General features: G+C 42.0%; 1 protein-coding gene across 3 annotated transcripts in view; it reads left to right on the top strand.

Moving 5' to 3' along the window:
• The first annotated feature begins 13,243 nt into the window (after nt 1-13,243).
• Nucleotides 13,244-24,248, top strand: part of MTUS2 (microtubule associated scaffold protein 2) — a 578,912-nt gene continuing 567,907 nt past the window's right edge. For all 3 annotated transcript variants that reach the window (XM_087436240.1, XM_087436241.1, XM_087436239.1), the window contains exon 1: nt 13,244-13,657. The gene's annotated coding sequence lies outside the window, so the exon portion shown is untranslated. The remainder of the gene's footprint in view (nt 13,658-24,248) is intronic.

The raw sequence follows: 24,248 nt of genomic DNA, 5'->3' as shown, positions 1-24,248 counted from the left end.
TTGCAGATAATTGGGGGAAGAAGGAACTATTTAATAAATGATTCTGGAACATTTGAGTATCCACATGGATAAAATTGAAACTAGATTCCCATCTCACACAAAACACAAAAATCAATTCCAGTTGATTAAGTACTTAAAATTAAGTACTTAAAAAGCTTGAAATTAACCACTGAATTTAGAAAAAAGTAATGAGTTAGCTAAAAAAGATTTAGCAAGCTCTTTTCCCCCTGGGACTTGTCACTTTCCCTTCCTTCTGGGACCCAGAGCCTGAGGCTCAGCCAAGCATACAAAGTGCCAGGGGAGGACACTCTCACATCCAAAGTAGATACCCACCCTCTCCAAGTTTCTATCATGTTGTCCTATTATTTCTTCCACAGTCCTTGAACAATCTGCAATTACCCAGAATGTAAATTCCCCGAGAGGAGGAACATGCCAGTGTGGTCCTTCCACTGTGCCCAGTAACCGCCTCTGGAGAACTGAATGCCTAATAAAAGAAGAAAAGGCCCTTCCTGGACCAAACTGGTCAAGATATGGGAGGCCTGAAGGAATGTAAGTAATTCATATACCTTCATTGTGCAAATTTTATAATCATGTTTGAATTTTTTTGTCAATATTCACTGGTCTCCAGAGAAATGCCTTTCTGAGATCTTAGGTAACATGCTAGGGGATTCTCATTCTCCTAAAAAAGCCTCTTGCAAGGTCTTCTGTGATTAGGTCTTTAGATACTATAGCATAAAGTAACAATTAGGGAATCTGGGATGTTAGGAAAACTGGTTTGAATATATCAGATTTCCAGAGAAGGACCTTTGTATGCCATAGATTGTGTTAAAATCTATGTATACATTTTTCAATAGGCTTTGCCATAATAACTGAAGTTTATTCCACAATAAGTACAAGCAAAGGGAAGCCAAGAACATATCTTTTGATATATTTTAGTATTTTAGTTATAGCCCTAAATTAATGTCACATTCTCAGAGACTCACAATGCATTAGAAATTCAAACAGCATCAAGAGGATTGCAGCCATTTTTATTCTATTGATTTTTCACCCCTGCCAAATATTATTGCCTGGGGGAATTTATCTTAGGTCTAGGGACAGAAATTATAGATATATATTTTTACCATTTGTGTGATTTGAGCAGTCTCAGATTAGAGGAAAAATTGGCCTTCAGGGCAAATGCAAAGAGAGTGCGCATAGTTGAGGCAAAATGCAGTCAAGCCCCTCTGTGCCAGGGTCTTTTAGGATATTAACTACTATACTCAAAACTGTGTCAAATTTCAGAAGAAAAAAGTCTTTAAACTCTTGGACTTTAGAGCCAAGGGTAAGTCAGAGACAGGTTTTGAGAAGAGTAACCAGCTCTGTAATCTACACGAGAGGGAGGTGGTGGTGATAGTATTTAATAACGGCAGCCAACGTGCAATGAACCATGCTAAGGGAGAGAAAGGTGGACAGTTGTGGCTAGCTTCTGGAGACACTGTAGGAAGACTGAGAAGTCTGCCTTTGGGTCTCCAGTCTTTCAGCTCTGCTTTCCCTGCTCTGAGTGAAAGGTTTTCCATTCTCCCCGGAGCCAGGTTGGTGGTTGCAGATCAGTGGCAGAGAGATGAGGAGCAGCTGGGAGGTCCAGAGCCCCTCGTGTGGGGACTAGGACTTATGGGAAACATGCCCTCAGGCTTTGTGTGGCCCACTCACCTAGGATCTGGGCAATGTGTTCAGAATGGGAAGGTATGGCTGCCTGTCATTGATAGGGGAATGTCCGCACATCCCACTCAAGCTTCATACAAGCCTAGCAAGCCTTAGGTCACCCAGCCAGGGAAGGAGGCAAGGAGGATCCCACTGACCCTTGATGCAGTGGTGCTCTCGTGATGAAAACAATCCCTGTGCTTCCTATATTATTTCAAGCATTGATTACATTTAAAAAATTGTGGTAAAAGATACATAACGTAAAATTTACCATCTCAACCATTTTTAAATGTACAGTTCAGTGGCATTAAATACATTCACATTGTTGTACAACCATCACCACCTTCTATCTCCAGAAATTTTCATCTTGCAAAACTGAAACTCTGTCTCCATTAAACAACAACTCTCCATTGTCCTTTCCTCCAGCCCCTGGCAACCACCATTCTACTTTCTATCTGTATGAATCTGACTACTCTAGGTACCTCATATAAATGGAATCATAGAGTATTTGTCCTTTTGTGACTGGTTTACTTCACTTACAATGTCTTCCGAGTTTATCCATGTTATAGCATGTGTCAGAATTTCCTTCCTTTTTAAGGCCTGAATAATATTCCATTATATGTATATACCACATATTGTTTATCCATTCATCTGTCAATGGATACTTGGGTTGTTTCCACCTTTTTGCTATTGTGAATACTGTTGCTATGAACAGGGGTGTACAAATATCTCTTTGAGTCTCTGCTTTCAATTCTTTGGGTATATGCCTAGAAGTAGAATTGCTAAATCATATGGTAATTCTATTTATTTTTGAGGAACTGCCATACTGTTTTCTATCGCAACTGTCTCATTTTACATTTCCACCAACAGTGCACAAGGGTCCCAATTTTTCTACATCCTTGCCCCAGTTACATTTTACGTGACAAAACACACCTCTGCAACATATCTGCTTCATTTTAAAGAATACCATCACAGCTGGTTTATTATTTTTTTCTCTCCTTGTTTCAAGCATTTCTTTCATGTCAATTTTTTCTTATCAAAAACCCAGGACTTGGTATAGTTTTGGTTTTGGGGATGGGGTACAGAGAGTAGTCAGGCCACCAAGAATAAGCTTTAATGTTTACAATCATCATAAATTATATCATTACAGCATTTTGCGGCTTATAAAATACTTTTATATTTATTATCTCTTTGATTTCTGTCCTATAAGGTAGGTAAGTCATTTGTTATTATTCCCACTTTATAGATGGAGAAACTGGGCCTCATAGATGTTAAGTAACCTGCTTAGGTTATATAATCAAAGTCAGAGTGGAAACAACACCTTCTAATTTTTGACACATTCGGTATTTTTCCCATCACACTGTAAGATTTCTCCAATGCACTCCATAGGCACATGCACAGACACCAGTGTGTTGATTCTCCTTTCAGATATATGGGAGGACTGGTTATTCTAAGAAAAAACCCAACTCCTGACTCAAACACTTAAAACTGCTATAAAATAAACAGTTAATACCTGTACTGGGCACTGCTTGTGGACCCCTGTAAATCCTCTTGGTCCCACCCTTTTCTCCAGCTGCTGGTGCAGCAACCAATTTCATGAGGCATAGACCAGCTTCCTTCAGTATAACCAGACAGCACCTCACCTTGATTCTGCTCTGAGTATCTCTTGTTTTCCTCCCTGAAGAAACATCTGACATCACGGCATGGGGTCCCTGGAGGAACTACTCATCTCTCCCACATGCACACTCTGGAAGAGTGCGTGAGTTAAAACTCATAGGACCACCTTTACCCAACAGGAAATGGAAGCCAGTGGATAAAGAGATTCTCCCTTTCATTTCTGAGGAGGACATTTCTGAGATGCATTCCATAAAATGTTCTTCAAAAAGACCTGGCAAGATCTAATACCATTCATGCTCAGCAGTGGCCAACTCAGTAATGCATCCATTAGTAGTTTTCTTTCCTTTCATCTACAACTCCCCTCCATAATAACAGCTTCTTGGGATCACTTGCCCAATAAACTACCTGAACGCAAGCTTTTTTTTTTCTCCCCAGGCTCTGCTTTCAGGGCAGTCCGTGCTAACACAGTTATAGAAGTGAGCATATCCTCAGGATGGGATTTTGGCTGGATCACTTTTCAGTCAGACAGCAATAAGGACTCCATTGCTAGTAGAAACCGATAATGATAACCCTGGCACACAGTAGCATCAAAATTACTAATGTTCTCACATGCAGTGGATAAGCATGAGAAATGTAGTAAGTTTAGTGCTTAACAGTTTGAGGCAAAGATAATTAGAACGATTGTGGCAGAGCTACCCAGGAGACTGAAGACACAGCCTCGACTGGTCTCCCATGTCACAGTCAAGCCCCTGGTATGAGACAAGTAGGGTCTCGAGACCTGAGATAGAGTTGTTTGGGTTGACAAGATTAAGTTTTTTGAACCTCTAGATTTCCTTGAAACTTCTGGACTGGTAGAAGCAGCCCCGTCCCTCTTGCCAGAGGACAGAAGACTCTGCTTGCTTGATTGCCTGTAAAAATCTCACCTAAGGCAAATGCCTCACAAAATTATGCTGTACTCATCAAGATCCACTCACACCATCCCTCCATTACCCCCAGGCTGGTATCTAAAGCTCAACTTGAGCAGAAAAATAGCTTACACACACACACACACGCACATGTTTGTACATTTATTTTGTAGTTTTTCACAGTGGTATATGTGCTAAACTATTGGTTTATGGGTGATGCCGTGTGATCAATAGCCAGAGTATGTTAATCTAGGAACCATGTGGAGATAAGACCCTCTTATCAACACTTCCAGTGATCCACTCATAATTTGTGCTTCCTGTGAAACCTTGAACTTTGCTGAATTAGAGGCCCTGATTCACTGTAATGGTTCCACTGAACTTGAGGCTACAACTACCATCTGTCACTTTGAGCTTCCCATGGCAATAGACCAGAAGGCAAGGGAAGGAGTTATTATTCTGGCAGGAGATGCTGATCCTGGTCATCATGAGGAGCTAGAGTTGTTGCTGCATGATGGGGGCAAAAAGGTGTATGCCTGGAATGCAGGGACTCACCGGGCATCTTTTGGTACTTCCATGCCCAGCAATAGCAATGAATGGGCAATTGTAGCAGTCACAGCTCAGTGAAGGCAAGGCAAGTAAGGGTCAGAGTAAGGTGAGAGTTAGCCTCTCTTGCAAGCTACCTAGCCTGGTGAAAGTCCTGGCAGAGCTAAAGACAATCTGGAGTGGGAAGTATAGGAGGAAGATGTTGATTATCCGTGACCTTCTAGGAAACAGGTGCAACAGAAGAACCTGTAGCTTGTTCCGCTAACCCACCTGTATTAAGTCTTATAGAGATTACTGCTGGCCACCACCATGAAGGGAACTCTGTGCTGGATTGGACTTACTGGAAAGCATAAGAGATATGAGTGGTGCATTGCAACATATCTGAGATGCATTTTGTAAGAACCAGAAAGATTGAGCATAAGTCTCCCGGAGCAGTGGCTAACTCTATAATGAGTTTTTTGAATTCAATATTTGTATATATTGTGAAATGATTACCACAATAAGTCTAGTTAACATCTGTTACTGTACATAGTTACAAGATTTTTTTTCTTGTGAGAACTTTTAAGATCTACTCTCTTAGCAACTTTCAAACATGCAATACAGTATTATTAACATTATATCCCGTGACATTTATTTTGTAACTGGAAGTTTGTACCTTTTGATGGCCTTTGTCCATTTTGCCCACTCCACATACCCCGCCTCTGGCAACCACCAATCTGTTCTCTGTATCCGTGAGCTAGTTTTTTTTTAATAATGAGTTTTAATGTTGGTTTCCCTCCTTCCTTGGTCCCTGTTTTACTGTCCCCTGGGATCGCTTCCCAAATAATCCACCTGCACACAACACTCTCATGTCCTGCATTTAGGAGAACCCAGGCCATCATAACATGAATTTAATGCATAGCTAAGCTCATAAGAGAGTAAGATAAATTGACTAGGGACTAAAAGAAAAAGAGAGACCAAAGCCAGAATGGTAAGAAAGCACTTAATAAGTAGGTTGCCTGTAAACTAGGGTTTTGACTGCTTTGGCGTGGTAGATTAGGTCTTGGTTTATATGGGGGAGATGTTGGAAGTAAGACCACTGCATAAAACCTCTAAGGGCTGCATCATTATAAAAAGACCGACCCACCAGTAAAAGGAGGCCAGAAGGAAACCAAACATGATTCTAAATAAAAATTACCAAATATGGGAGGAAACCGCCCACAATGAGGGAGAGTGAGTAGAAAAAGCGAATAATATTATTAGACCCTTGAGGACTTCAGGTATTTAAATAATCAAAAGTAAAAATTTTTTAAAGTATTCCTAACAGGTTTACTGAAATTAAACAGAGAATTGAAAATATGAGAAAAGAATAAGAAACAATAAAATGAAAACACATTTGAAAAAGAACTGACTAGAATTTTAAGAAATGAAAATAGGAACGTTAAGAAATGAAAAAGAACTAAAGAGAACATCAAGAAAGGCTTAATGAATGGGTAAACTAATTGTTAGACACTACTGCTGAGAAATTAGTGAGCTAGAATAGACATGTGAAGGAATTGTACAGGATGGAGAGAGTGAGAGAAAAGAGACCAGAGAGAAAAACAAAAAAAGGAAAATTAGAAAAACAGACTGAGAGAGACATAGGATAGAATAAGAAATTATCATATGCATTTAATTGGAATTCCAGAAGGATAGAATGGGGAAAATCAATATTAGAAGATAGTATTAGAGGGGCCGGCCCTGTGGCTTAGTGGTTAAGTGGGAGCGCTCCACTGCTGGCGGCTCAGGTTCAGATCCCGGGCGCGCACCAACGCACCGCTTCTCTGGCCATGCTGAGGCTGCGTCCCACATACAGCAAGTGGAAGGATGTGCATCTATGACATATAACTATCTACTGGGGCTTTGGGGGCATAAATAAATACATAAATAAATAAAATAAAAAAAAAAAAAAAAGAAGATAGTATTAGAGAATTTTCCAAAATTGGTAAAAGACAAGAATTCTTAGATGCAGGAAGCACAATAAATCACAAACAAGAAAAATAAGATGAAATCCACACCAAGACCTAAAAAAGGAAACTGCAAAACAACAAAGACAATGGGAAGATCTCAAAAGCAGACAGAGAAGAGAGAGATCACTCTCAAATGCATAACAACTGAGCTGGGAGCTGACTTTGCAGTAGCAGCAATGGAAGCCTGAAGAGAAAGTAATTGTTAACCTAGAATTGTGGATATAGCTAACTATTGTGCAAAAATGGAGATGAAAAAAAGACATCGTTAGGAAACCAAACTGGAGAGTGTTTATCACCAATAAACATTCACGAAGGAATTTCTGATGACACACTCCAAAAAGAAGGAAATTGATCCCAGAAGGAAGATCTGAGATTCAAGAAGGAATGGTGAGCAAACACTGACTGTAAAATAATAATAACACCGTCTAATTTGCAGAGTAAAAATATCCACTAAAATATTGCATGACATCATGTAAGACGTGCAGGGAATAATTGGAGTTTAAGTGCTCAAAAGTCCTTTATTATTCAGGAAAAGCACAGAGATATAAAAAATTAGAATTTCCAGTTACCTACGCATGTTACAAGTTTAAGGATAACTACCAGAAGAAAAAAAATAGAGTGTTTAACTTCTATAATAAGAAAAATCAAACAATGGAAATTTTCCCTCAATCTAAGGGAGGCAGAAAAGAAGAAAAGAAGTTGCACAAAAAGCAGGACCAATAGAAAGCAAATTCTACAGCAGAATAGGTTCAATTATATAAATAATTGACATAACTACATAATAATTATGTAAGTAATTAAATGAGGTATATTTCCAAATGAAAAGATAGATGTTGTCGGATTGAATAAAAATAACCAGATATTGCAGATTTACAGGGAACACACTCAAGACAACACAGAAAAGTTAAAAGATAGAAAAAGATATATGGCTATTATTAACCAAAAGGAAGCTTCTGTAGCAATATTTACATTAGAAGAAAATATATTTTAAGGTAAAAGTATTAGTGAGAAAGAGTCAGTATAATTCACCAGGAACGTGTAACATTTTAAAACTTGTTTGCGCCTAGTAACATGGCTTCAGTATACATAAAGCAGCAGGTGACAGGATTGCAAAGAGAAATGGATGAATTCAGCATCATAGTGGGAGATGTTAATACTCCCGTCTCAGTAACTGATAGCTCATGGAGACAAAATATTGGAAAAGATATAAAATATTTGGACCAAAAAATTAAAAATCTCGACCTAATGAACACACATAGAACCCTGCACCTAAAAATCAGAAGATACACATTCTTCTCAAGAACGTGGCGTATTTATCAATAGGCCACAAAGCAAGTGTATATCAATTTCAAAGAGTCTGTATGAAACAATGTTTTCTGGCCACAATGCAAGTAAATTAGAAATGAATAGTAAAAAGATATGTAAAAAAGCCTCATACATTTAGAAATTAAAAAGATACTTCCAAATAACTTATGGGTCAAAAAAGTAATCATAATGGAAATTGAGAATTTACAATTTAGTGATATCGAATGAAAGCACCACATACAAAAATGTGTAGGAAATTTATTTGAAAAAAATAAAAACTGAAAATTAATGAGCTAAGCTTTCAACTTGAGAAGTTAGAAAAAAGAACAATAGAATAAATACAAAAAACAGAAAAGAGAGGAAATAATAATAATCACAGCAGAAACTGTAAAATTGTAAATAAAATACAGTAAAATCAAAAAAGTTAAAAAGTGAGTCTTTAAAAAGACAAAAAAGAGACAAACCTCAGGCAGAATGAATTAAGAAAAAAAGGCATATCTAAACAAAATTAGAAACAAAAATGGATGCTACTACGGAAGTAGCAAGTATTTAAAATTAATAAGAGAAAACTCTAACGGACTTTATGTCAGTTGTGGAGGATATGGAGACGTGTGGCCCAGATTCCCCTTCAAGGAAGGGCTTGTCTCCTCAGCTGTGGGGAATGCTGTCAGCAGCCGGCCCAGGCTGGCTCCTTCAGCGTTGGCTTCACCTGCAGAAGGGCCTCCTCACCAGGAGCGCACCTTTCCCAGAGAGTCCACACCCAGGGACTGATGTGGGTGGGGACATAAAGATCTGGCCATTCAGGCCATTCAGAACCCTGGGACAGTTCTGACTATGTCATATATGCAGTGGTGTGCTCAGAAATGTTTAACACCTGGCTCATTGATGTGGGGGTAGGACAGAGAAAACCCTGATTTGGAGTGTTTGCCAATTTCTGTCGTGTAAATATACTCCCCGTGGATGATTACAGGCCATCAAAGTGATACCGCTGAACGTGGAGTTGGAAAGAGACGCACAATAGTACACACTATGGTATGGTATTGCCACCATACAGATACGCTAGATGTAAATAAACTCAAGAGGATATACACATGTGGCAAAGTAATGGGAGTGATGAGTATTTATTAACTTTGTTTTTAATATAGTATATATAAAATTGTTAAGTTTATAGAATTCAATCTTTAAGAATGGCTGTGTTTAACAACTAGCTCACAAAATTCCTAAAAATTGACCAGTTGGCACTTGTGCGCTGGCGTAGGCGGGCTCCAGTGCGCCACTCTGCAAGTGCTCCAGAGCTCCCGTGGTTTGGCTGAGGGTTTGCAGGGCTTCAATCACAATCCAGTTCCTTCTATCCAGTCCGGGTCCCCTTCCCTTCCCATGGGCACTAACTCCCAATAATATCCCGCTGTGTGGTAAACCAGTTGCTATAGTCTGAACATTTGTGTCCCCCAAAACTCATGTGTTGAAACCTAGCCCCCATGTGATGGTATTAGAAGGTGGGGCCTTTGGGAGGTGATTTGGTCACAAGGGCAGAGCTCTCAGGAATGGGATTAGTGCCCTTACGAAAGAGACCCCAGAGAGCTCCCTTACCCTTTCCACCATGTGAGGTTACAAGGACAGGACAGCTGTCTAGGAAGCTGGCTCTCACCAGACACCAAATCTGTTGGCACCTTGATCTTGGACTTCCTAGCCTCCAGAACTGCGAGAAATAAACATCTGTTGTATATAAGCTACTTAGTCTATGGTATTTTTGTTACGGCAGCCTGAACGGACTAAGAATTCAGTCTCTTGCCAAGTGTTGTTCATAACTTGCAAATACCACTCTACCCTTTTTTCCTGTGCCCTTTTCCACTGGCATTTCAGCCATTCGGAATTGCACAAGCGGAGGCCTTTGGCCTACCTACATGCTCCTCAGTCTGGTAAAGCAATGGGAAAATACACCTGAGACCTGGTACAGCAGACACTGTGATGCCCGCACCTCATCTCCTTGGCTACCCGTGAACCATAGCTCTGACGTACCCTGTGGGCTGGGACTCAAGTTGACAGTGTCACCTCAAGGATGTTGCCATTAGTCACTCCGTTTTTCTGCCTCAGGGTCTTTTCTAAAGCCCTGGGTGCCTGGAAGTGTGTGGGAGTTAAAGCTCCAAAGACAATTCCAATCCACAGAGAATACGAGCTAGGTGGTAAATGCTCAGCCCCATGTCTCTGAAATGACAATTCTGGGAGGACTTTCGTAAGCTTCTCTGAGATCTCATTGGTATTGAGCACCTGTTGCATATGGCAGTGACCTTGATAACATACCTTTATATTGACTTTTCGGACTTCCCTGTCTCAATATTTCAATTTCCTCACTCCTGCTTCCTGGTGTCACCTATCAAAATAATCTCTCTGCATCCAAGTCCTTCTATCAGGTTCTGCTTTGAAGTGGGGAGGGGAGAGGAACCTATACTATGATACCTGCTGATGGTGTTTTTTTGGTCAAAAGAGCATTCTATTCTTCTTTTCACAGTTTCTAAATACAAGAGTAACCAATGTTAAAATGGACTTGTCTTGGGATAACTGCTGAGAACAACAGGTGACTGTGCCAGTTGGGGACCTCTGACAGGCAGATGCCAAGAAGGATCAGATGTGCAAAAGATATGTTGAGAAAACACCTGTATAGGCTAGTGCAGGAAGGAGAAGAAGGTTGGCCTGGAGGTGAGGAGAGCCTTCAGACTATGATGCTGGGCTGAGACCTGTGAAAGGAGAGAGGGAAGGGAGGAAGATGAGGTAGGAAGAGCTCCAGACTGTAGTGCAGTCCTGAGAAAGCCCTGGCAGTGTGATGGGGAGTTCTGGAACAAAGGCTGCCCATCAGAGGGGTCCTGCATGAGGCAGAAATGGCCCAGCTCTAGTTCTCCCACCATGCTCAGTCATGGGCTGGGGACGTGTGACCTCAGTGTGAGTGCTGTGGCGGATCCAAAGATATGGCAGCTGGAGGCTGTCAGTTAGTTATACTCTCAAGATTTGAGTGGCACCCCTCCGTGCCTGCCACAGAGAGAGGTGTCTCCACATATTTTTTTTGTGTGTGTGTATGAGGAAGATCAGCCCTGAGCTAACATCCGATGCCGATCCTCCTCCTTTCTTTTTTTTCTTTTTTTTGCTGAGGAAGATTGGCCCTGGGCTAACATCCATGCCCATCTTCTTCTACTTTATATGGGACACTGCCACAGCACGGCTTGACAAGCGGTGCATCAGTGCGCGCCTGGGATCCGAACCTGTGAACCCCGGGGCACCGAAGCGGAGCATGCACACTTAACTGCTGCACCACCCGGCCGGCCCCCATCTCCACATTTTAAATAGAGGCCTTGGACCATCTTGTAGAATTTGCTGAGTAAGGGTTCTGCTGAGTTCAGCCTAAAGTTAAGGAGAGGAGAGAGTGACCAAGGAGAAGGCTGGTAGTGAGAATTAGAGGGTGCTGTTAGGGAGACGTGGGAGTACCCAGCCACTTCATGCAAAGAAAGGTGTGCTTCCGGAGAACTACTTGGAGAGCTTGGCATGTGTCACCTGGGGTCTGGGGACATGCATGACCCCTGAGATGGCTGCTTGACTCCTACTTGAGAAGTTTCAAGGAGAGAGGCTGGTCAGAGCTGCCTGTGACCAGAGAAAGAGCAGGGTGTGCAGCAGAGGTGGTGATCTGCACTTCTAGAGTTTGATGGGCAAAAAGGCCAAGTGTTTTCTGTGGGTCAATGTGGATGTGGTGGAAGGTCACTGGGTCTGCCCACCAGAGCCTGGTGACCCGGCAGAGGGTCTGTGTGAAGTGGACCGCCAGAGGAGAAGCTGACTTGGAAGCTAGGACCAGGGCCTGATGCAGGGGAGGTTCCCATCCTGCCATCCTGGAGGAACCAGTCTTCGCAGAGCTAGTTGGGAGGACTAGAACAAAAAAGAAAAGACAAGGTTTCACTGTCCCCTGCAGGCTTCTGAGCTTGGATTGGGCTGGGAGCTGGTGGGTAGTGGGAGGGGAGTGGGGAAAGCCTAACCGGAATGAGACTGGAGTTTTGATTTGGATTGGACTGGACTTGTTAATACCAGAGCATACGACTGTTTATTAACACCTGAAAGCGGCAGGAAGAGCTATGAAATCTGCCCTAGATTCTTCCAGAGAAGGGAGATCTGACAGAATAACTTTAAAAGACAGTGGTGTGGGAAAAACGTGCTATTTCATGATTTCCCTTCACCAAGTAGTCCAGCCTGTTAAAAAAAATATCTAGTATAAAATATTGCTTAACATGGTAGTTTGTAAAAAGACACTCCCCTTTAAAAAACACCACCACCTAAATAGTGCAAGGACCAGCACCACCTTTTCACTTCCGTCATGATAAATGCGTCTTGCTTTGCCTTTTGAACCACAGGGAGCAGCTCTCTGATCTTGCCTGGCTTTTCAAACCTTCTAGGTGCACTGCTTAGGGGAGCCGGGAGCATTTCAGGAGGACTGGAAGGGCCTTTGAGAAGTTATTATTTATTCATAAGAGGGTCAAGGTTCTCTAGAACCCGTCGAACAGTGTTAGGCACATTTGGTGCTTACTAAACAGAGAAATAAACCTGATTCTAGAAAGAAACGCCTGCCTTTGCCGCAAACATTTCCAGATATCAGCTTTGGGCTCCTTGTGAATCAGGAATCCGTCCGCCTCCAAGGGCTTCCCAGTGCTGAACCCAAATTCCTCCTGCTGCACAGAATTCGAAGCTGCTCCCTCTTCCGTCCTAGGAGGAAAACAGCACATCCCCTTCTCGAAACCCCCTGCCCTGTAGCCCCCGCCTCCTCACTCTTACTCCTTCCTTCCCCTGGGGTCGCCGGGACGCTTGGGGACCGCCGTGGCGCAGAGGGGCCGCCACCGCGCTGCGCCCACGGGCCTGCAGGGAGCTGGAGGCGGCCGGCGCGCGCACGGCGGCCCTCGGCCGGCAGAGGGCGCTGCGGCTCCCCGGTGGCGGGGCTGCGGTCCGCGGGCGCGGGGCCGGGAGGAGGCGCCGGGGTCTCGGCGTGTGCGTCTCCGGGCGGCCGGGAGGGGGTGCGCGCCTGTGCCGCCCTCCCGCGCGGGCCCGCTCGCCGCCCGGTGGCTGTCACCGCGGACTGCGCCTCGCGAGCCAGGCGTGCGGGCTGCGCAGCGCGCTCCGAGGCTCCGGCCTCGCCGCCGCCCGGCCCGCGGCTTCCCTTTGTCCGGGCGAGGCGGCGGGGGCAGCAGCCGCCGCCGCGGCCGAGCCAGGTGGCGCCTCGGCGTCCTGTCGGCGGTCCCCGTCCGCGCCACCGGCTGCCCCGCTGCGCCTGGGCGGTGGCGGCGACGAGGTGAGTGCGGGGGCGCGGGGCTGGCGCTCCCGGCGCAGCGCGGGCGTGGGCGGCCGAGGCCACAGGGTCTGGGAGCCGGCTCCTCCACCTGCGCCACCTCTGCTGGCTTCTCTTGGCAAGTTTGTGGGGCCCCCCTTTGCGGACACCCTTGGCCGGTCAGCAGAGTCCAGACCTGTCGGTAAATAGAAAACTCCAGCTGGAGGACGAGAAGGAGGAGGAAGCGTGTGGGAACCTGGTCCTGGCTGAGCGTCTCATTAAGGGCAGTGCTGGCTTGACATCTTTCTTGGCTCTCTCCCACCCAGGTGAGCGAATCCTCTTCTGCACAGTCCGCCGGGGTCGGGCTGGGCTCTGGTGCCTGCCTTCTGGAGCCCGCTCGAGGACAGGTGCACGGAGTTAGGGAGTGATTGCAGCCAGGGCTCAGGGCGGCGCAGCATTTATTTGGCTTTTCTGTCAGCATAGCACTTCTTTCCTGCCTGCGTCCCCTGCCTCGGCTGAGGCACTGCAGCTCGTTTGGCACCTTCGCGTGCTGCCAGGTTAAACGTCGTCTGTTTTAGAAGGGAGGCGAGGTTAGTTAAACCGAGCCCCCCACCCCCCAGCTTTGGATAATTTGTTCTGTCTTCGTCTTAATTTAGTATGAATGTGTTATTTCCTTTGAGCTGTATAATGGTAAAGCAGTGAAGCGATTTGCTACATCCATTTTTTCATTCTGAGCCTGTGCACAGAAGGAATTTCAGGCACACAAGTGATGTTACTACCATTCTATTTTAAATACAAACACGGAAAGAAGTACTCTTGGCAGGATACCCAAGGCGCCTGTACTCTCTGTTATATAAGTGCTTTAAAAAAATATTTGCTCGTTGGTGAAGTTATAAAAGTGATTACCAGAGCACCTAAGAAGAGAGGTTGAAGATATGTCAGAACCATAATTTCTGCTTTAAACCAAAACTTTACTTGAAGATAAGCATGGTCTTAGCTTGAGATACCCTTTAAAATAATGTAGGGCCCTTTCTTTAAACTCATTAGGTAGAATTGCAAACCATTAAAAAATAAAATAGGTTTTGTAAAGGCTGTTAAGAAACTTGATGACAATTCTTTGAGTACTTATTGATAGTAAAAAATCCCACAGATATCCTTTATGGTTTTCAAACTAGAATTTTATTTTTATATCTGATGGAAACTTTGTAATTATGAGCTGCCAGTTATTAAAGACCCCCCCCCCCACTCATATGGTTATTTTTTTCAGGCAAGAATAAGACTAAAGTAGAAAGCATCAGATATACTGATGTCTAAGCACCCCATTTGCCCCCACCTCCCAAATATTCCATTCTAACTGGTTTTGGGTGATGCTGTGACATTTGTAATATTAAAAGCTCCCTTGGTGACTCTAATGTGCAGCCAGGGGTGGGACTTATTGGATAGCACTTTCTTTTATTTTGTCACTTTGTAGCCCAAGGTGTGGCCACACTGGTTTAAGGTAAGTAAAAAATAAGTGGTTAGAAATATGGAGAGAGAAAAATGGTATTGGAAGGGAGATTTATTGAAGAATTATAGCATGTACACTTTCGTATTTTGTCTAAATATCTTCTTTGATTTTCTTTAAATCTGCAAAGAAAAACTGACGTTTATCAGGGACCTGTGATTCCATGTGGACTACGTAGGGAAGTCCTAAGTGGGACATATCTTTGTGCAGAGGCAGCAGTGAAGTTGAGTCGTAGTGTCAGGATATTCCTTTATGTTTACAGGAAAAGATAAGATTATTTTCTTAATCAAATTAAAAATGTATGATGTTGATATAGACTAGTAAATTAAGTGCAAAAAGCTTTTGTTGTTTTTAGGGTTGGAAATAAGCCTGACTGCTGAATCGTTTTTGGTCTACCTTGTGTAATTCCAAATACTGAAATCTGGGAGCAGATCTTATGGATGGTTTATGAAGGCTTATGTAAGAACTACGAGTTATGCTTTTTGTACTCCATTAAACTCCCTGTTTTGGCTGTTACATAATTGACACAGTACTAGATTGTTAAAGCCAAAATAGGGGAAGGATGCACACCCCAGCCCAGCAAATGCACTTTTATAATGAATTGCTGCTGCCAAATTAGAGGGAACACCAGGGATGGAGGTTTGTGAAAGAGAGATAAGAATAGCATCTAGAGGATTGATGTAAGAGAAGACTGTTAGCTTAGCGGTTTTCTAGAGATTTTTAGTGCTGCGGTATAAACCTCTCCAGTCTTTTATATCTCCCAGCAGAGGCAGATTGACTGGGAAGCTAATGAGTCTTAAGCTTCAGGACCCCCAACTCAGGCTTCTTCCAGACCCCTGGGAAGGCCACTAGCAACATGTTCACATGGTCATACCTAAGTTTGTATTTGTAATTTTGGATTCTTTTTAAATAAGGAGGACGCCCTCACTACCCCTCCCACCTCCCATTATATAAACGTAAGGATCCACAAACCCCGAATCTGCCCTGTCTCCGAATTGTGTTCAAAGGTTCAGTTCCACTATAAAAATGTTTTTTCCTATTTTAACATCCGTAGTCTTATGAAAAGACAAAAAAAGAAATCTGGCTGATATTGTTGTTGACCTGCTGGGAAAATGCAAATTGCTATAAGCAGGGGCTGTGTGGAGCCTGTGTGGAAATCAGGTGGTTACCTAGAGAACCAACTCTTCTCCTTGTGGTGGTGTATGAACAGGACCCTTTTGGATGAGTGTGAGCTGGAGGCGGAGAAGAACCAAGACGGGGGTGGGGAAGGGAAGAAAGTGGGTTAAAGCTCTTCCGCATCTCCTAGGCAGCTGCCAAGGGGAAAAGAAGAAAAAATCAACCACTGAAAGATGCCCCATTAATAAAGTGTTAATAGGAACAGATAGCATCAGGTCCATAGGAGATCTTTCTGTGAACTCCTTAGGATCTGTCTCTAATCTAAAGTTTAAACAGTGAGCAAACTCAGGCCTGGAAAATCCTGCAGGAAACGGATGCAGGTTGGGAATGACTAGGATGAACTATCAACTTGTTCCCATTCACGGTTTTTGTGAGTAAATGGGAGCCTTGTGTCCACGCCATGTTTGAGAGGGAGTTATTGAAAAGAGTGGAGGATTTTCTCTTTGAAGTGGTTTCTACTTCATATCTGAATTTGGATGTCTTCAGATCTTACCATCTTGACCCCTTTCCCGCCAACCCTTATACTCCACCCATCCACCCACCCATCCACAGAGACTCTCTCCTTGACCAAACTTTATTTGGGCTCCTCTGAGCCCTCTTCTTGACTAGACCTCAACCTTGGTTTATAAGAACTGCAGCTTTCAGCACAATATTGTCCACCCCCCTCCCCCCACACACATTAAGAGACTTGAGAAAACTCTTCACATGGCTTCTAGCAGCCTAAGGCCATGCCCCTGGGATGAACCAGCCCTCCTTGAGTTCCTGTTTGGGAAAGCTCAAGGCTGCTGAAAGGATTTACCCTTTGTTCCAACCAACACTTGATGATAGGCCCTGACTTCCGTTTTATTAAACGTTTATTAGAAAAACTTACAATTATCATCATTTCTCTGCCCCTTTGAGATTTATATGCATCTCCTGCAACCCAGGAGTCTCTTTCTCGAGGACCTGAAAGCCATTCCTTTGAAAGGTGATCATTAGGAAGGATAGAGCCTCTGTCTGCCGGTCTCTGTGGGAGGGTGGGAGCCTAACTTTGACGAGTGCTGGTTAGCAGACACAGGTGGCCTAACGACGTTGACATTGACCAACCACCCTACCTGATTTTGTAATTTTCCACTTCCTTGGCTCTGTTTGAGCCCTGCTTGTTCCCCCTCCTTATTCCCTCATTCTTCCTTTAAAATGCCCAGTCACCTCTACAAGGCATGGAGTTGAGCTCCGTTCTATGATGAAGTCTCCTCCCCCTATTGCAGTACAGACTGAATGAAATCTGTCTGTACTGCCTTTAACTAGTGTCCAGCTTTGTTTTTTTTTAATATCACACAAATACTTTTGAGTGTCTATGTGCCAGGTACTGTTCTAGGCATTAGGTATTCTTGACCAGTGAACAAAAGAGGCAAAAACTGAGGAACTTACAGTGTAATGGAGAAACTTCAGTAAAATATTTAATATATCAGGTGGGGATAGTGCTATGGAGAAAAATGAATCAGAGAGGGCGGAGGAGTGTAGGGCAGGGAATTGTGTGTCAAATAGAGTGTCCAGGGAACGCCTCCTGAGAGGGATGTTGAGCAGAGCCCTAAAAGAGATGGAAGACTGAGCCATCTGGATATCTGGGGAAGAGCCAGTGCAGGGCCCTCAGACAGAGCTCAGCTGGCACCCATGAGGACCAGCAGGGATGGCTGGTGCTGCAGGCAGTTGTGGGGGGATTCTCGTGCAGATGGCCAGTGCTTCCCCACAACAGCAGCCCGCCCCTATAATTCTGTTGTGGTGGTTTCTTGGGCCAACCCTTGGACCCCTCTCTCCAGTGACCTTAGGCTGTGTCAGAGAATGGTGGTGTTGCTCTTGGGGCCTTAGGTGGTGTGGTGGCTTCAGACCAGGTACAACTGAGGGCCTCTTAGGACATCTGGAATCCATTCTAGACCATTACATAAGCTAGGAGTAGGGAGGGAGGTTGTGTGTCTTCATTGATGGTCCCCATTGGCTTATTGTAGGAAAGGGGCTGACAGGAAAGTCTCATTTCAGCCTGGATTCCCTGCAGTCCCCTAGGCACAAATAGAACTGTGATGAATAAAGGATGTTGACAGTGGGAACCGTACTACTCTTTCTTGGGGAATGTCAAAATGTCAAGAACCTTAGAGCAACTTCTAAGGTAAAACTGAGGCAGAGAGAACCCCGTGGCCTAAAAGCATCTGGGGCTGGTTAGGGTTTGAGGGGTGGCAGTTGTTCATTGGCTGATGAGGCTCCTGTATGCTCAGATGGCTGCCCTACATGTAGTAACCAGAAAACATGTGTGCAGACCTGGCCTCTGGCTGTCGTAGATCCCTCAGTGGAAAAGGTGGAGAAGCCAGTGGGGAGAAGCAGCCAGGAACTATCTAGTAGTAGAAAGGCCTAGCCTTCCAGGATGCAGGGGGCACAGGGGTGTGGGACAAGGATGGATAGCTGTTTACTTTTTCAAGCCATTAGCTTATAACCATTTTTATCCCTCACACAGTCAAAGAAAAAATCTTCCATATAGACTAAGGTTCTTTGGATTGTTTGCTGGCAGGTAGGAGCACAATAGCAGGCCCAGTGAACACACAACAGGTGGCATTAGGAAGGTGGCATATGTGGGAGACTGGCGTTCTTGCCTCTTCTCTGTGCCGGTTGTTGCTTTGTATGGTCTCTCACTTTGCAGGCTTCTCTCACACGCCTACCACCTTTGGACAATGGGTGATTTAAGGTTATTACTGGGTATTTTCTATTCTTCTTTAGCTTTTGTGAATGGGCCCCCTTCTAATTGGTTATATATATTATGCATATTGGTTATATTATATTGTCTTAGTCCTTTTGGGCTGCTGTAACAAAATACGACAGATTGGGTGGCTTATAAACAACAGATACTTATTCTCACAGTTCTGGAGGCTGGGAAGTCCAGGATCATGGCGCCAGCAGATTCGGTGTTTGGTAAGGGCCTGCTTTCTGGTTCACAGATGGTGCCTTCTTGTTGTGTCCTCACTTGGTGGAGGGGCAAGCAAGCTCTCTGGGGCCTCTTTTATAAAGGTACTAATCCCATTCATGAGGGTTCTGCCTTCATGACCTAATCATCTCTCAAAGGCCCTACGTCCCAATACCATCACCTTGGGCATTAGGTTTTTAACATATGAATTTTGGCAGGACACAAGCAATCAGACTGTAGCATCTATATATAACCAATAATTGATATATAGAAAGCTGTTGATTTTAAGATATAATTGTATAACTAGGCACTTTTCAAGCTCATCAGTTCTAATCTTTTTTTGGTTATTTCCCTTGAATTTTCTAGGTAGATAATCATATCATATAATGATTATTTTGGTTTCTTTTCTTTTCTTTTTTTTTTTTTTGAGGCACATTGGCCCTGCACTAACATCTGTTGCCAATCTTCCTATTTTTCTTTTTTCTCCCCAAAGCTCCGGTACATAGTTGTGTATCATAGTTGTAGAGTTGTAGCTCTTCTGTGTGGGACGCTGCCTCAGCATGGCCTGATGAGTGGTGAGTAGGTCCGTGCCCAGGATCCGAACCAGCAAACCCAGGGCCGCCGAAGTGGGATGTGCGAACTTAACTGCCATGCGCAGGGCTGGCCCCAGTTTCTTTTCTTATTTCTTATTTCTATGTTTTATTACCAAAAATTAGACTAGCTAGAAGGAGAAGAGATTATTAACTCGATCTGTTGAGTGATTTTTTTTTAGTAAGATGGATTATTGTCTCTCAGGCAGATGTACTTCCCCTGTCTCACAGAGGATAGGCTGTGTGATCTTTCAAGACTTCTCTTTATAGGTTTGCCACCCTTTGTGCACCTACAGACCCATTGAACCAGTAGTTTCAGTTCCATTAGAAAAACAAAACAGTGTGTAAACACACTCATTAAGGGTAAGTCAGCAGTGTATATGATTAGTGCTAACCCAATATTAATGACAGGTTGATATTGACTTTGGGAACTTGGACTCACCTGCAGAAATGAAAAGCCAACATAGTGTATTAGCTTCTATAAAGACTGTAGTAAAGCAAATAAATTTGTCCAGAAACAGGCTAATATTGATATAGTGATTTTAAATGCTTTTCAAAAGCACAGTGGAAAAAGCATGGAATATAGAGCCAAGGATTGCAAGAGATGACAATAAAACAGCAGAAGCAAATAATGAACACTTAATAGGGAAGTTGAATTTCCATACTTCACCAGGCTGATACTGCAAAGTACTAATCTAAAAACTTAATATGAACACTATCTCTGTTAAATGATAGTATAGAAGAAGTAATCTCAAATCATCCAGAATTAATTGTCTTTGTACTAAGCTGTTTGAAATTACTCACTCGAAATAGCTTCTTAAGACAGGCAGTCTTTCTCTACACACAAATAATTGTCTTCTCAGGTTGGAGATGTTGCCACATGTTAAGAAAAACATATTTTTGTCCTTAATTCTTGTATTTCTATCAGTTTATTTTCAGGGGAAGTCAAGAGAGAACTAAAGTTGAGAACTAAAGTCATGCAACAGAATAATTTTGGTTCAAATTGATATTTCTAAGCTTGATGCATTTTCTATTGGAGTTGCATAACATCTTAGGAAGTTTATATGGCAGACATGCCAAACATTACATTTAATTTCCTAAAGACTCTAGCAAGTATTTCTTTAAAAGAAACCCACATTATATTAGTTTAACTGGCAGCTAGTAATGAGTTTTATACTGAGTGAGCTAATCTGTCACTACTAGCAGTTTTAGGAAGTTAGTTTAATACAATACAATACTTTATCCTCTATCCCCAAACCTCATACTGAAATTTTCCTGCTAGATTTTAGGATTATCATTTTGACAACAGCCCAAGATATTGTAATGCAATATAAATGTGAGTTAGAACTAATATCTCAGTTTGGAGACTTAAAAAAAAAGTGGAGACGTGGTCTGAAAATCACCCTTTTCCAGGGTTGGGAGTGCGAGAGATTAGTCAGGCACTTGCCCCAGGCACAAAATTGAAGGAGTACCAAAAAATTGAGCAATAAAAATAAATTTTAATGTGGTTTTAAAAAATAAAAATATCAAAAATTCTAAAATTACAGGGTATTTGATTTTTTATTTTGTGTCAGGCTCCAATATGGCATGGCATGACACTGTTATTGATCACGTCTTGATTTAAAATTTTGATATTTTGTTCATCATGGATTTTTTCACATTAATTTTTATTTTGAAAAAAAAAATCACTTGGAACCACATCTGGAATGTTGGAATATGGACATTCTGTAAATCTTCTTCTCCAAAACAACAGTGAGAACAAAATTTCACCAAGTGGGGCAACAATTGTTAAAATAAATTATTTTAGAACTCTGGAAATTAACCAAAGACTTGCAACAGTCCAAGGAGTGTTTATTCAAGAAAAAAGACTGAATCTTGGTAGGAACAGGGAATTTGGGGCATTTAAACTTATTTCCATTACACCTTCCTAGCACCATGGGAGCCTTGAAAAGTAAAAGCTACTAGAGGGGAAAGAACAGCTTTTGAGCTCTCTAAATGCCCACCTCGCAGAAAATCATCAGTATATGACCTGTCGGGCAGCTCCCTGAAAAGCTGCATTCTCAGAGCTTGTTTTTTTGTTTTTTGTTTTTTTGTTCCAGTGATTTTATTACTCAGAGCTTGTTTTTATTTCATCTGACTCAGAACTCATTCTGTGTAAACAGCCTTAGGGCATTTGTTGAAAACAATTAGCAGCAATTGTTTAACATCACAGCTGCCTGAGGTGGCTACACTATTTTGGGTTAACAAGAGGTTGACCAAAAAAATTAAAAGGAACAATTGGGAAAGGAGATATCCATAGAGGGCTTTGAAAAGCTTTGACATGTTCCTTAGACTCTGGAAGGATTGTGTGCATGTGCAAGTCTGTGTGTATGCCCAGGAAAGACTTGAGAAGGCCATAATCTATCACCTCTGCGTGACATTGTGGCTCTGTGCAAGCAGGAAGAAAAGGCTAAGGCAGAGTTGTACACTACCTATCAGAGCACAGAAAGCCTGTGACAGTACATGTGCAGAGCCCCTCAGCAAAGGCTATGAGATATATTAGTTCAAAGCATTTAAGGAAATCTCTGTCCCATCATTTTCTGACTTACTAAAGCAAATTGAGCAGAGATTTAAGTGGCTGCACATGATGAAGAAAATAGACTTTACAGAATTAGTTCAGGAAATGGACAAATAGCATTAGGAACAACAAAAACAGACAGCAACAACAATAAACCTTTGGTGTGGGAGGAGCAGAATCTGATTTCCAGAGTTTCCATATTATATTATTTAAAATACAGTTTCCAACACACAATTACAACACACACAAAGAAACGGGAAAGTATGACTCATTCACAGGGGGAAAAAACATTAAAAATGTCCCTGAGAAAGTCTAGATATTGGACTTATTAGACAAACATTTTAAGTCAGCAATTATGTGTTCAGAGTGAAAGGAAATAGTGTCTAAAGAATTAAAGGAAAGTGTAAGAATGATGTCTCACCAAATAGAGAATATCGATAAAGAGAAATTATAAAAAAAAGAATAAAATAGAAATTCTGGAATTGAAAAGTACAATAACTGAGATGAAAACATCACTAAAGGGGCTCAACAGCAGATTTGAATTGGCAGAAGAAAGAATCAGTGAACTTGAAAGTAGATCAATTGAAATTATGCAGTTTGAGGAACAGAAAGCCAAAAGAATAAAGAGGAATGAACAGAACCTCAGACTATTCATCATGACTACTAACATATGCATAATGGAAGTCCCAGAAGGAGAAGAGAGAAGAGAAGGGACAGAAAGAATACTTGAAGAAACTATGGCCCCAAACTTGCCAAATTGCATTTAAAACATTAGTTTGCAAATCCAAGAAGCTCAGTGCATTCCAAGTAGGATAAATGCAGAGATCTACACCCAGACACACAACAGACAAGCTGTTGAAAGCCAACACAAAGAAGGCAGCAAGAGAGAAGTAAATTATCATGTATGATGGATCCTCAAAAATACCAACATCAGACTTCTCATCGGAAATTATAGAGGCCAGAAAGTAGTGGGAAGACATGCTCAAAGTGCTGAAAGAGTGACCATCTCATCAAGAGTTCTATATCCAACAAAACTATCCTTCAAAATAGAAAAAAAAAACCTAAGACTTCTCAAAAAAACAAAAACAGAGTATTTGTCACTAGCAGACCTGCCCTATAAGAAATATTAAACAGAGTCTTGCAGGTTGTAATGAAAGAACACTACACAATAACTCAAATCCACAGAAGAAATAGAGTACTACATAATAAGGTAAAGGTAACTACATAGGTAATTGTAAAAGACAGTATAAACTATTAAGAATATAATTAAAAAATATATGATAAATGAAACGAGAATTAAAATGGTATACAAAAAATTATTTAACATAAAAGAAGGCAGTAATGGAGGAATAGAGGAACAAGAGGACACAAGACATGTAGAAAACCTAGTAAAATGGCGGATGTAAATCCTACCAGTAATTACATTAAATATAAATGGATGAAACACTCCAATAAAAAGGTAGATATTGGCAGAATGAATTAAATAAACATAACCCAACTATATGCTCTTTACAACAGACACACTTCATATTCAAACACAAATAATTTGAAAGGAAAAGGATAAAATAAGATATACCATACAAACAGTAACCAAAAGAGAGCTGGGAGTGGCTATACCAATACTGGATAAAATAGATTTTAAGTAAAAAATTATTACAAGAGATAAAGAAGGCCATTATATATTGATAAAAGGGTCAGTCCGTCAGAAAGATGTAACCATTTCAAACATCTAACAACAGATCCCCAAAATATGTGAACCAAAAACTGACAGAATTGAAGGGAGAAAAAGAAAATTCAACAATAATAGTTGGTGATTTCAATATCCTGCTTTCAATAATGGGTTGAAACTAGGCAGAAGTTCAACAGGGAAATAGAAGACCTGCACAACACCGTAAACCAACTAGAACTAACAGGCTAATGAACACTTTACCCACCCACAGCAGAATACACATTGTTCTCAAGTGCACATAGAAAATTCTTCGGAATAGAATGTATTATGCCATGGAACATATATTAGGCCATAGAACAAGTTTAAGTGAATTTAAAAGCATTGAAATCATACAAAGTATGTTTTTTGACCACAATGGAGTGGTATTAGAAATCAATAGCAGAAAGAAATTTCAGAAATTCACAAAATGTGGAAATTAAACAACACAGTTAA

The sequence above is a fragment of the Ceratotherium simum genome, chromosome 10 (assembly GCF_057802395.1).
Source record: "Ceratotherium simum simum isolate JZ-2026a chromosome 10, ASM5780239v1, whole genome shotgun sequence".
Lineage (NCBI taxonomy): Eukaryota > Metazoa > Chordata > Mammalia > Perissodactyla > Rhinocerotidae > Ceratotherium > Ceratotherium simum.
Note: the sequence above shows the minus strand (reverse complement) of the source record. Positions and strands in the feature narration are given on the sequence as shown.